Genomic DNA, 15406 nt, shown 5'->3' on the forward strand with positions numbered 1-15406 from the left:
CTGCGAGGAATCGCAACTCTGCCAATCCGTCGCCTTTAACAAAGAATTACAAACAAACAAAATGAATAAAGTCAATTGTAAAGTGGCTTTGGACCAGGAATTGGAACTGGCGAGTGAATACGTAACCTGAGGTCCAGACGTGAAAGAGTTCTAATCATGGATCGAAATTTTAAAAACTGCCTTACAGGTGAAATTAAGGGATTTGACGGACTATACCATGCAAGGATAATCAAACGCATATCTCAAGGCGTTTGATAAATACTGCCAAATAATATTTAAATGCTCTGAGAACAAAAAGCAATGGTAAGAAGTGAACAGAGGGATAAAGCTACGAAGGAGTCAGACAATGTGTGTTCCATCGTCGAACGTATTCAATCTGTTCACTGAGGAGGTCTTCAGAGAAACAGAAGACATACAAAGAATATGAACTGAAGGTCGTAACATGAACAGTATCACGTGTGTAGACCACACTGCCTTTCTAACTTTCAATAGATACGTCTCATAGAACGGAATGAAAATGGATGTGATGACAATAAAATCTATGGTAATTTGTAAGGAACAACAGTCACAAAAATAAATATTAGAATTGAAGGAAGCCAATTGTATAGACAAGAAAGATAATATACCTGGGATATATGCAATCAGAAAAAGTGGGGAAATGTGAAGCAGAAAGCAAAAGAAAGATTGAGATGGTTTGAAATTGAAATGAGAAGTTGTGAAACATTCTGACATCAAGAAACATTAATATGGAAAGGGAAAAAAAGATAATTAAGGTGTCATGTATGATGCACTTTGTTAATTTCCATGTTTCAGTTCCATACGGCAAAGTATTATCAAGTAGATTAACATGTCTTTGAGATACGTACATATAGAAGACTTTTGAGAATATCGTGGACAGAACACAGGACCAGTGATGAAATATCAAGATGGGAAAGAAGTAATAAGATTTTATTAGGCACCATCAAAGAGAGAAAAGTTAAAATATTTTGGACACTTAATTAGAAAACTGGATTAGACAGGTTTTTAATGAAGGATAAAATGAAGGGGGAAAAAAAGAGAGAAAATGGAAAATCGACATAGACAAAAATGATCGGAATGGTGATCCATGGTGTTCAACCTGATTAGAGTGAACGATACAAATGGACATACATGCATATATGTATATATATGTACATACATACATACATACATAGATGCATACATATGTATATATATATATATATATATATATATATATATATATATATATATATATATATATATATATAAAGATATATGTATACATATAAAGACATGTATATAGATGTATGCATATATACATACATAAGTCTGTCCGTGTATATGTACATATACACACATACATAAACATATATTCATATACATACATACATATATATATATATATATATATATATATATATATATATATATATATATATATATATATATATTTATATTTTTATACATATATATATATATATATATATATTTATATTTTTATGCATATATATATATATATATATATATATATATATATATATATATATATATATATATATATATATATGAGTATGTATGTATACATATATACGTATATGTATGTATATCAATTTGACCCACCTCTCTCTCGATATGTATGCATACATATATATATCGAGCATATGAAACCAGAAAACAGGGTTAAGTAATTGTGAAAATAGTTTTACTCATTCGAAACTGTTAATGAATACATTATCCTTTATTCCTGAAACTTATTAAATTTTAAAAATATTTTATAAAAATAAGTATAAATCGAAGTATCGATTGGTAAAGTACCAATGGAAATATAATTATTCTTAACATGTGTGAAAACTACGAATGGCCAGAGGAATCCCACCCATCCAAATAACTGGAACTTCCAGGGATGCGGTGATAAAGAAATAGTATCAAGAGTTGCTACGAGTCACAATATGTACGATATTTACTCTGTTCCTATCATTGTCTTGGCAATTATGAACATATTTCCATGTCAGAACCTCAGGGTATACAATATTTGGGGCTTGACCAACTAGAGCATAAATAGAACTATTTAGGGAGCTTCCAACTCTTGAGTATCCTCCATGAAATTAACCATCGGCAACGTAGAATTTGTCAGTTCCTGCTCTTGGGATTTATTGATTGACATAATAAAACTTATTGTGTTCTAGAAACTGAAGTTTTCTAAATCGAAAAGATACGATTCTTGAAACGAGTGGGATTCTGGATATAATTGTATATTCTTTCTTCCTACACTCAGTAAGAATAGTAGTTTCGATGATATGTGCCATAAGCGTCTTCAACCCCAGTCTTGTGCCATTGCATAGGCGCATTTGATCAAAATCATTCAATAACCCCATATTGAGAATCCCCATTTTTAGGCGATTCTCAATAATAGCAGAATAACTTCACTCTTGTTTGAGAGCAATAAGCTTCTCATAGTCATTTGTACTTGCTAAACCAAGTCGGGCACTTTAAAACCTATGGAATGGAATAACTTGAGAGCTATTTAAACAATATTTGTTCGGACAGCTTTCATGTCGTCCCTCTGCACTCAATCAGTGTTTCACTTTGATCGCCTCCTTTCTGATGAACATGTCCCCTTACACTTGACATCTGAATCCGAGACCTAATTCGACTTTTCAGATCCCAGAGTCCAAAACGTTGAGATGTTTGTGAAGAAGGCGAGATCCGAAACTTCATAAAACTTCAAATAAAACGACAAGCAAGTAAACATTTATCAAAGAACCCTTTAATTAAACAGGAAATGAATCAACCGCCGCACTGAGAATGCCATGAGTTTGTTGTTAGCCGTGTTCACGTCTGAAAAACTTAATCTGTTAACATCAAACTTTTCACTAACTCTCTCCAACAAAGGCATAGTCTCGAATTTTCTTATAAATTCCAGTTTTTGGTTCACAGATTGGGTCACGTGCTTATTCTTGGCTTTATTGCATTCTCTTCGAACCATCCTGTAAAATACGAAATATCTGACTTGTTACTTGCAATTTGATTTTCACAATGAAACACACTTTACTTTTCCCACCAACACAAAAATTTATTCTTTTCCTTCCTTCCTCTCTCTCTCTCTCTCTCTCTCTCTCTCTCTCTCTCTCTCTCTACCTCTCTCTCTCTCTCTACCTCTCTCTCTCTCTCTACCTCTCTCTCTCTCTCTACCTCTCTCTCTCATACACACATTCTCTCTCCCCTTCTCTCTCTTTCCTTTTCTCCCTACTCTCTCTTTTACTCTTTCTGTCTTTTTTTTTTATTTCCTTCCAATGTTTCTGTCTCTCACCATTCTCTCTTCCTTTTGTCTAAGCCTTCCATTTTATTCAATACTCGTGCAGAAATATAAAAATTACCAGAAAAAAGTAAAAACAAAGAAAATTTTTGTTCATGAAACGAAAAAAATGAAATTTGTTTCGTATTATCTCGATTTCTAAGTAGTTTTTGCCGGTCCTTCCAATACTAAATGCATATTCCTTTCATAATTGTTGTTGTCCCTTCGTAAAAAAACGTCAGAACTGCAACTTATTCAATAGAAATGAAGAAAGACAAACAAGAAAATCGCATTGCATGGGGGAGTGTGGTTTGCAGTGGATTCAACAACAATAAAGAGAAAAGAAAAAATTAGAAGAAGAAAATAAGATGTTAACACGAAAGAAAAACTTACGTATAATTCAACATACACATACTCACACACACACAAACTAATCTGTCTCTTTTTCCATCTCCTATCTCTCTCTCTATATATATATATATAATATATATATTATATATATATATATATATATATATATATATATATATATATATATATATATATATATATATATATATATATATATATATATTATATATATATATATATAATGTACGAGAAAGCCAAAGTGTAATGCTTTCGTTTTCTCCGATGTGGATTAAAAAGTTTACTGCAGAAAATATTTTCGCGGAAGTAAAAAAGAGGAAAATTGGAGGGTGAAGTTTAAAGAGACTAAAATATTGAAAAATAATACGATTTGGGTTGCTTATTCCGAAATTTGATCTGCTTATTCCGAATATATGATGTACGAGGTGATATCAAAAGGTTTCCGTACTAGTTGTGTCTAATAAAAAATATCTAAGTTTTATCATCATCTCCTTCGACATTGTCACTTTGCACAGCAAAACACCGGTCTCAGCGTTCTTGCCACTTTTGCAATCCAGCCTGGGAGTCGTTTTCCGTAAGCGAGTCTAGGACCTTCTGAGATTCACTCTTGACCTCGACAATGGTGTTAAACAGTGACCTTTGAGCTGCATTTTCATCTTGGGGAAGAGATAGAAGTCCATAGATGCTAAACCTCGTGAAAAGGACGTGTGCGGAAGCGATACCATGTTGGTTTTGGCGAGAAGTTCACATGTGAGGCGAGTTCGGTGACAAGGTGCATTGCCGTCGTGAAAAATCCAATTCTTCGCGCTCCACGGATCCGGTCGCTTTTGGTGAATGTCCTTCTTCAAACGCTTCAAAACGTCGCAGTAGAACTCTCGATTGACGGTCTGGCCCGGGAGGGGACGAATTCTCGATACACAATACCATATTTCCGGGGTTGACGACAGTAGCAGGTCTTCCAGATCGCTCATCCTCTTCCAGATTGCTCATTGTCTTCCACGACGGCTACAGCCTCTTGTATTGCTACTGCTACTTCTGCTACTATTGTTAGCCAATCTTCAATGAGGAAGAACAACTGCTTGAACTGTTGTTGATGCTACTTCTGTGAGCCAACAGCAATCAGAAGAACGCGAAACAGCAGCATCAAGAGATTTTTGATAAAAACGTGAACTTTTAGGAAAGATATTACGTAAGATAAATTTAATTGAATTTATTTCAAATAATTTTTCCGCTTTATTTCAGTGTGATGAAATCGTCTTTTAAAACGATTGAAAACGGTAGAGTATCTTGGTAAAAATGTACATGCTTTCTTTCTTTTGTCCATGGTAAAATTTTCAAAGCAATTTTTCTTTTCGGTTTTTTTTCTTTTAATACATATTCATTCGTGTGAAACTTCCTAACCTTTTCAATGTGTGTGTGTGTGTGTGTGTGTGTGTGTGTGTGTGTGTGTGTGCGTGCGTGCGTGCGTGCTCTCTTTGTTTACGAAAACAACATTTTCTTGATAAATAGACATGTCAGTATCCATACAGGATATATGCAGAACAATTCCTTGACAGATCTCAGAGACATCATATTGAGTCATCCAATAACTCTGTTCAATAAATATAGTGTGAAAACTAACATGTCGACTTTACGCCATTCCTCAAACCAGTTTACACTTGCCTTCCAAACCAATCTTCATTTAGGACGCACAGTCAAAAGATGTTACTTCACTCAAACGTTTCGCATTCTGGGCTCATTTATAAATATTAGACGGTCGTATCAATCGTTGCCTGTTGTATCCCAAAATAACTTATCATCTATCTCTTACCTTTTATCTTTCACTTGTTTTAATCACTGGACTGCGGCCATGCTGCAGCACCTCCGTGAAGGGTTTAGTCAATCAAACCGCCCCCAGTACTTATTTCTTGTGAAGTGATAGTGGGAGAACACACACACACACACATGCAGACAAACAATATATATTGTACAATATGTATGTACGACAGGCTTCTAGACAGTTTCCATTAAACAAATTCACTCCCAAGACATTAGTCAGCCTTGGCCTATAGTAGAACTGTCTTGTCCAAGGTGCCATGCAGTGGGACTGATTTCGAAACCACGTGATCGCAACACGAGCTTGTTAACCATTTAGTCACATATATATATATATATATATATATATATATATATATATATATATATATATATATATATATATATATATATATATATATATATATATATATGTATGTATGTATGTATGTATGTATGTTTCTTTGTCAGTCATAAATGCTAATATGTCGATTGAGACATTTGAGTCCCGACAACGATTTGCAAAGAAGCTCGCAAATGTTGCAAGTATGAGGATTATGGTTGTGTGTGTGTGTGTGTGTGTGTGTGTGTGTGTGTGTGTGTGTGTGTGTGTGTTTAAATGATTGAATATTTGATGGCCGCTACAAATAGTGTTAATGAATTAAGTTCATCTTTGTAAACAGATGGTTTAAACTGTGTGATGCATATTTTAATGATGGAGATCAGGAATTTGTCATTTGACGATTATCTCAAATCTAAACCAATTAATTCCGATGTGACTAAAAGAAAACAAAAAAGACATCAGAAGTCGTTTGGTTGATGTTGTTGTTGTTGTTGTTGTCCCTGGTTGACCTGGCTGTTGTTGCTTTTTCGATCCACATCCGCTCGTGCTCAACTGGAACGCCTTTAATAATCAGCCTGATTTGGTCGCGCAAAACTGTGGTCTAAGACGTTCCCAACGTGACCGTCTTATCTTATTTGTTTACATATTTGTCATAGTGTCTCCAAATATACGATATCGAGTTTTAAAGAAGACAACAGATTTTGAATTAAGTGACATTTGGTTGGTATTCCGGCCTATAGATATCCCCTACCCTTTGTCATTGCTGACAACCCCTAAAACCATGACAGTTGCAGGAAATTTTGTATGCATAACACTTGGAACTTCAGAAAGATCTGCACATAACCAGCTGTCATTTTTCTGTTGACTTTTTGATCTTGGTCGAAGTTTTTCTCGTTTGAGAAAAACCAAATCAAATCTTCTGCTGGATTTTTCAGTTTGTTTTCAGAGCCTTTTAGATCTAATGTAGTGATTTTCTTTTGCCTTTTCTGACAAATTGACCTTTCCTCATCATATAAGACTTATATCTGATGTCTTCGTGGACAACAGTTTTGACTGTTCCTTCTAACACATGGAAATCTTTTGCAATTGACCTCATGGACTTTCTGGGATTATAATCAATGGTCTGTTGAACTTGCTCGATAAATTCAGGTGTTTAGAAGAATATGGAAATTTTTTTTTTTTCATCTTTTCGTTCTTCTTCTTCCCCTCCTACACCTTCAATGGGATACTACATCGTATGTAAGGACTAATGTCCAGAAGTCACGCTTAGACAATGCTTCGCTGAAAAGATCTAATAAGAACAAAATATATAGAGTTGTCCTCGCGAATTTAAGCATTTCACTAACTCCTCACCACGGCATTTAATTAATTTTGATTATTCTAAAATGTCAGAGTCGTCTCTCTTGTCTTTCCTTGACGGAATTGATAATTTCGGAAATGATTATTTTCAGTACTAAGGGTATCGTTTTAATTCAATTCACGGGCTTTCTCCATGAAATGTGCTAGCAACCATTTTACTCATTTGTAAGTATGGATTGTTGGATTCTGTAAAACTACTTTTGTCCCTATGACCTTGAAGATTCTAGTACTCACAATACATTCGTCTACAAGCTGTAGATATCCAATCAATATCTACAGACTATTACTTTACATTATATTTACGGACTGTATCACTAATAAGCATCTACGAGCAGCGTAATTGCAGATTTCATTTACAAGCTGTCATTATAGTTTATACATATGCATAAGGATTGTCTGCTTAACGTCACTAAGTGTCTGACAGACGATCACGTGTCAGTAACAATATACAAAATAAAACCAAATTATCCATTAATCTATTTAACATATTGTTCAAATAATTCCAAAGAATCCAACCATTTTCCTGCTTTCTTATTAAATTATAAACGTGTGACATGATTTCTAAGTTTGCAACTAAATAGAATTACTTCTAGTGTCGTGTTCTTTACGCTGTCACCTTTGAACTAAATGTTGTGCCATTATTGAATACCAGGTAGATTTGTGGTGATAATACGAGCTTAATTTGCTCGGCTTATTCTCAGCAAACGTTAAAAGGTCAACAACGCTACATATAAAAGCTAACAAAGAACAAACGTAATATGGCAAACAACCAATGCATAAAAATACAAGATTTCTTTATAGACGTTTCTCTTCTACACGGCAGCAGCATTCAAATATATATCTTGGGTGTTGCGTGAACATGGGACGAAATTATCGAGTCTTTATTTACAATTTGTTGCCGGAACTCTTCTGTTTCTACGAAAGAAAATATTACGCAAATCTTCGTAGAAACTGAAAAAACTATGTTTAGACGTTCTTTATCATTACAAAAAAAAATGTTTAGGCAGTAACACGTGAATACTTTGCTGAATTTTAGATCATATGATTCAGAGATCGTCTCCGGCCATTTTGTTTGCTGTTGTGAAACACAATATATTTGCTTAAAACGACTAAGGAATAGAATGAAAACTTACCCATAGATGCATTATAACATCAGGTGACCTGAGACTTTGTCCACAGAATCTCAGGTTATTACAGAGATTTCAAAACTTATAAGGAATAGTTTTAACAGTTAGACCGCCCGTCGATGTCAAACCAATGAAAAACGCTAACACATATCTATTTTGAAGAAATTTTTGAAAGCCTGCATAACACGTAAAAAGAGGAATGTCCAGTGGTTATTGGGGAGCAACGGATCCTGGAATTTGTAGACAATCGTGAATTACATGATGTCCCACAATATCAAATTAAGCGAGAGAAGACAAGTGATATGTTATCCAAAGAGAAAATATCAAAATTTCCAAGGTCAACATACCCAACACCGACTGATTCTGGTGGAGAGTTGTTTCTTACCATCATACGAGTTAAAGTTGGAAAATAAAGTACCAGAAATATGCGGTGGGCAATTTTATTTTTGATTTTAGAAACTCGATGATATTCTTTGAATAATGTTCATTAAATTGTAACTGAGAAACTGTGTCGAAGCTGGTGCAAAATACAAAATATTTATCGGATGAAACTGAAAACTTAATCGTTATGTTTAAACGGAATTCTTTAGAATTGTATGGGTTAGTCCAAATATTCAGTAAGTGTAAGTTCATTCTGTTGTATTTCCCCGGCAAACAAAAAAGACTGATTTACATTCAACAGCCAACACTCCTCCATCATCAAATATTTCAAGCAGATTTATAACAGTAAAATTTGATGATGTCACTGCCTCACCAGAAATGTTGATAATTTTCCTTTGCCACACAGCAAATAATTTATTTTACATGTATTTATATTTATATTTCCTTTGGGTTGCTTGTTGCTAACGCAGACGCCCACAACGCGTTCCTTGTATTCTCGATTTTAACTTATTTAAACGAAAGAGTTTTCTTTCGGCTGTTGCAACCCAAGTCTCTCTACGCCGACGACGACGACGGCGATTGCTTTCTTTTTCCTTCTTTTTTTTTGTTCTCATCTGCTGCATATATCTCAACAACATCAGTTGCACTTGAATTCATCTTCATTTTATCAACTAAATCGGAATTTATTTGATTATTGGTAATGCCATTATTCTTTTCTCTTTTTCTTTTTGCAGGTACCAACCATTTTTTCTAATTTCATCAACGTAAAAACACGACAGCGCAGAAAATACTGAAAAAAAACCAAATGTTTTCGCCAGTTTGGAATTATCATGAAATTCTTCTGCACAACCAATGTAGCGAGTGTGTAGAATATAGAATACGTAGCAGCTGATATAAATTTATTATTTCATAGATTCAAAAAGAAAATCATTGTTACTGCTGATTAATTAGATTAGAGTTGTCAATTTTAAAAAGGATAAGCTGGCAAAAGGATATCCGTTCGAGTGTTGCGGCCTTTATTCCATATTTGGAGTCAATATATTGCGAACACGTTTATGTATGTATATATATATATATATATATATATATATATATATATATATTTATATACAGAGAGAGAGAGAGAGAGAGAGAGAGAGAGAGGGAGAGAAAGAGAGATTTATATATGCATACAGTTATATATATGTATATATGTATATTATCTATCTATCTATCTATCGATAATGTTATTGATATTTCTCATTGAAAATCTCTGGAGTGTCCCTGATACTAGAATTTCTCTATAAAAATAAGATTCCTGGGGGTGGGGGAGATGTGTACATGAATCGCATTACAATCGGGAAGTATGGTATAATGTCGTCCAATTCGAAGAAGTCAGCGTGTTTTGCGAAATGGCTGTGTGATTAAGGCACTCGCTTCACGACTACGAAGTTTTGTGGTCGATCCACCAGTCAGAGGGGCCCGTTTTACTTTTATTTATTTATGGGGGGGGGGGTATGTATGACAGGCCTGATCTGTCACCCAATTTAAAATTACCACTTGGCTCTTGGGTTCCCACTGCAAAGCCTACTCGGTTCCAAGCATTCTGGCCAGGTTTTGATCTGAGAATAACTCCCCCCCACTTCCTTTCAATTAGTCACCGAGACCTTGAGAAGGATTTGGGCCTCAGTCCTTCCTCGTGCGTCTCAGCAGTTATAAAAAAGCAAAAAATGAAGAAAAGGGGATACATTCTAGCGTATCCCTATAGTACGGAATTTACAGACAAGTCTTTATCGTCTCACACAAACTGTCCTGATGCAATCCCACTCACCTACAGTTCGATCCAAGATAAATATATTCCAACAGTTATAGAATCGATCTTTTTATGGTGGATAAATAATCATAAAACATCTCTGGTTTCTGTAATGTCAAGCAAATGAGAAACTCCTTCATTTATCACAGAACCTTCATTTATCACAGGGAACATTTTCCAAGGATATCTGCCCCCCACAGCTTGGTTAATCGAGACACACAGAGTTACTGAAATATGGATGAAAAACAATATTTAGTAGATTGTCTCATCACTATGTCGTCAAATACGTTTAAGTCTGTACTTGTCCGAGAAGGTGTAATAAGACCGAAACACGTCCAAGTTTGTCTCCTGTAATTACCGAAATTAAGAAAATAATAAAGTTCGTCAATTAACACCAAGCGCTTTCACAGAAACTGCTATATGTTACAGAAACGAGATACACATACGCACGCTCGCATGCACACACACAAGAGATTTATATGTGTGTGTGTGTGTGTGTGTGTGTGTGTGTGTGTGTGTGTACATATATATATTATAGTTTAATAAAGAAGACGGAATGTACCAAAAAAAAAGAGAATTTATTACCACAGCAATTGTACATCTTGAATGTGCAGTGCCCCCTTGTGGGCGTGAAACGATACAATAACACCAGATGCAATGCACAATGCATAGAAGATTCCTCAGGCGAGATAATATGGTTTTAAGCTGGGAGATTTACATTCCAGTTTCGCTGTATTAAGAGATTTCATCAGTTAGAATAGATGCACAGACAGACAGACGCGCACATTCATTCGTTTAAATCAATGCAAAGACAGACAGACGCGCACATTAATAAGTTTATCCATGGGTGCGCGTATGTGATTGGCTGACACACATATACGTGACATACTCTGACATGTACCCATGGATAAACTTATTAATGTGCGCGTCTGTCTGTCTTTGCATTGATTTAAACGAATGAATGTGCGCGTCTGTTTGTCTGTGCGTCTGTCTTACTGATAAAATCTCTTAATACAGCGAAACTGGATTGGAAATCTCCCAGCTTAAAACTATATTATCCCACCCGAGAAGTCTTCTATGCATTGTGCGTTGCATCTGGTGTTATTGTATCGTTCCATGCCCACAAGGGGGCACTGCACATGACCACATTCATTCAATCTAAATATAGGCAGGATTAAACACTAACTTTAAAATTAAACTACAACAAAGAAACACATAAATCTGTGTACATCTGTGTCGGTATTAATAGTGTCTTCTTGGTCGGCTGAAAGCAGTTTTGGTTAAATTATTCGACTAAACCCTTCAACAAGGCAATGCCCCAGCATGGCCACAGTCCAATGACTGAAACAGGTAAAAGATAAAAGATTTATTGTCGCATTGATAAATTTGATTTGTTAGTTGAAAGGGATTTGGTTACTATCTTTATCAGGTTGGGCGACCGCGTAAAAAAAAAGTCTCTTCATTGGTTTGTTAACCAAAAAATACAATGTATATTGAGAGAAGAATGTAAGCCAATATTTCGACAAATTCTCCCTTCCAAGCAAAACCTTGCTACAATAAACAATGATAATTTTAAATTCAATTTTATTTTAAAGATTGGTTGAGATCTGTTTGATCAGAAGCGGGGTTTCTAACTTCATAATATTACAATAGGATTAGCAAACATGTTTTCAAAAGACGTACATGATCCATTCGCTGCCCTTTGTTTGATATATGCTTCTTATATTCTAAACATTTCTTGGTTTTTAATAAAAATCTGAATATTTTTAATATCTTTAATATCAAACAATAAGTATCAAACCGAAAAAAGAATGCCATAAACTGATATTTGTTTTTGCGTTGGGCTCAGGAAGCAAATGATTGACGGAGTTGAAGATAACTCCGCTTTGAAGTTTTGTCTCGTTTTTAGTTTTTAAACAATCATTGTGTGTGTGTGTGTGTGTGTGTGTGTGTGTGTGTGTGTGTGTGTGTGTGTGTGTGTGTGTGTGTGAAGGCGCGTGACTTAGTGGTTAAGGCATTCGCCTCACGATCGTAACATAGTAGGTTCGATTTCCGGCGGCGCGTTGTGTTCCTGAGCAAGACCCTTTGTTTCACGTTGCTCCAGTCCCCTCAGCTGGCAAAAATGAGTTGTACCTGTAATTCAAAGGGACCAGCCTTGTTTCATTCTGTGTCACACTGAATCTCCGTGAGAACTACGTTAAAGGTACGCGGATCTGTGGAGTGCTCAGCTACTTGCACGTTACTTTCATGAATTCGTGTAGTTAGAAGAATTCCAGAGTTCAAGAATCAGAACGGAACACTTTATTATTGGGAAGAATAGTCTAGAGCAATTTCCCGTTTGTGGAGTTGAATTCAGTAGCGAAAAAAACAAGCGGAATCTTTATAAATGGTGGTGTTGATCGCTGTTTGCAGCAACATCTTGTTTCACTCGTAATCTCTGTTGCCATGGAGATATATATCGTTGGTGTTGTTGTCGAATAGAACTATGCTCACAATCAATCCATCTATAACTATCCTCTCTGTTCAGAACCTATGTCTCTTTTTTTGCAATGATAGAGATATTGTGATTTGTGAGAGATTTTGTGATTTTTTTCAGATTTGTGAGAGTTAATTTTATTATTATTATTATTATTATTATTATTTATTATCATTATTATTATTTATTATTATTATTATTATTATTATTATTATTATTATTATAAAAAGCGGCGAGCTGGCAGAATCGTTAGCACGCCAGACAAAATGCTTACCGGCATTTCGCCCGCCTTTACGTTCAAACTTTGCCGAGGTCGACTTTGCCTGTCATCGTTTCGAGGTCGATGAATTAAGTACCAGTCAAGTACTGGGGTCGATGTGACAGAGTTACCGCCTCCCCACAAATTTCAGGCCTTGTGCCTATAATAGAAAAGATTATTATTATTTTCATTAGCATCTTCTTTCAACACTGTTTCCATTTCTTGCCGGGTGTCTTCCTGACACCCAGGGTAGAAAAACGTACATTAGTATACCCGTTGTCTTTGATCTGATCCAACTTAACTCCTGTTCTTGACAACAAAAAGATGGACACCATTTTCAAAAAGAGATACATTATGCACTTCTGACGTCACACAAAACACAAAAGCTTCAGATTTTAGCCAGAAGAAAGCGGAAAGGAAGAGTGTAGTGTAGTAGTAGTAGTAGTAGTAGTAGTAGTAGTAGTAGTAGTAGTATTTGTTATACAAGAAGAAGAAGAAGAAGAAGAAGAAGAGGAGGAGACGGAGTAGTGGCCTACATCCCTATTATTTAGTTAACCGTTTTTGCGATCGACTTCGCCTTTCATTTCTCGCTAGGTCGATAAAGTAAGTAAATTTTTAGGAAAGAAGCAAATGAAGAAGTGTAATTTCCATGTTTTTATCAAAGTATTCGTTAGTAAATGAAGTGGAATTATATTCATTGACGATTAGACTCGGCTCACCAAGAGATTACGACGCTTATCGTGGATTATCGTTAAACTGACGTAGATTAGTTACTTAGCAGCTTCGATTGCGAAGAAAATTTTTGGAGCATTTACCTTCCATGTTATCTTAGTCTGTCATCGTTTAGAATTAATCCCATCCCAATATGTTGTCTTTTATTAACTACAGCTCTGATCGAGAAAACACATCATTCTGTGAGTACAATATGCGAAAACGGATAAGTGTGTGTGTATGAGAGAGAGAGAGGGGGGCGAGTGCGTGTGTGTGTGTGTGTGTGTCACACGTGAGTAGTGTAGGGTATCTACCACAAGAATTCTTTTAAATAGTTCTTGACAAACATTTTTTCCTTTCGTAACAAAGACGATTCTTCTAAAAAGATAACCTGTTTCACCTGAAGCAAACGAAAAAAGGAAACAACAATGGGAAAATAAATATTTCTTTTTAATTGACATTTCTAACTTAAATATATACACACACATACATACATACATATATATATATAATCCACAAAAGAAAAGCAAGACTTTCCGTGAGGATCTTTATTTAAACAGCGCTCTTGTATCTTTACACGCAATCTTGTTCAATTGAAAACAGCCGAACATAGAATATTTAATCGTTCTTAAAACGTTCGTAGTTATAAATGGAAAGTGAATAATGATTAGACAAATAGTCAAAAAACTGAATTGTCTCGTTGCTAGAAGCCGAGCCACATAGAAAACAAATCACGTCGTTGAAAATATTTTAGATGGATGATTATCTCAGGAGAGATTCCATAAAGCAAATAAATAAAATACGTGAGCGAAGTAGAGGAAGCGAATGAGATAGAAGGAGAAGAAAATCATTCAAGGCACGTTTTAACTAAGTTATATATGTTGAAAGAAAGTTTGAAATAGTTACAGACGCTTATCTTCTGCATATGCAACAAACGAAATTGAAAATTAAAAATGTCCCCTACTTCAAAATATTAATTCAAGTAGATAAGTCCATTTTACCCTTCAAGAACCACCTCCACTTCAATTTTTTCTCTATTTTCTAAGCCTAGTATTTTGGGGACAGTGGTATTTATTTATTGTTTGCATAATGGGAGTTGGTCTTTCTTCTCCACTAGAGGGATGAACTACCAGTCGACGAATTTGTTGTTCGAATCCTATCCATACCAAAATCCCTCAACTACAAGCAGATTTCGCAAATAAGTATGTAATAACATAAGGCACTCTGGTTCGATGCTCTTCCGATTCATTTCATTTGGAAGCAACAGTAGCGATGCAAAGGGGTACTTTTTTGAGCTTTTATTTCTAGGTCGCGCTTCTTAATGTGAATATAACTTGGTTACCGAAATCAATGTCTTCCAGGAATGTAATATCATAATTTCTTCCAAACAAACTGTATGACATATTAATGACACTGGTGATGGCTAAACGAGTTTATCGTCCTTCGTTATCATAGCACTTCCTGTGATTTAAGTTACCGTTTATTGTGATTGTTGATTCA

The 15406-nt window shown here is 35.2% G+C and overlaps 1 long non-coding RNA gene across 4 annotated transcripts in view; it reads right to left on the reverse strand.

Annotated features, from left to right (window-relative positions):
- LOC106875915 (uncharacterized) overlaps positions 1 to 11494 on the reverse strand; it is a 12583-nt gene extending 1089 nt beyond the window's left edge. The window contains exons 1-2 of one of the 4 annotated variants that reach the window (XR_016245120.1): positions 8635 to 9395; positions 2879 to 2987 (exon numbers count right to left, since the gene is read on the reverse strand). This is a non-coding gene — a long non-coding RNA (uncharacterized LOC106875915). Of the gene's footprint in view, positions 1 to 2745; positions 2988 to 8293; positions 9551 to 11045 lie in introns of those variants that run through there. The other 3 variants (XR_016245121.1, XR_016245122.1, XR_001410173.3) reach the window with 3 other exon arrangements.
- Between the last annotated feature and the right edge of the window lie 3912 nt (positions 11495 to 15406).

Source organism: Octopus bimaculoides, chromosome 18, assembly GCF_046866305.1.
Source record: "Octopus bimaculoides isolate indiv1 chromosome 18, ASM4686630v1, whole genome shotgun sequence".
NCBI classification, from domain to species: domain Eukaryota; kingdom Metazoa; phylum Mollusca; class Cephalopoda; order Octopoda; family Octopodidae; genus Octopus; species Octopus bimaculoides.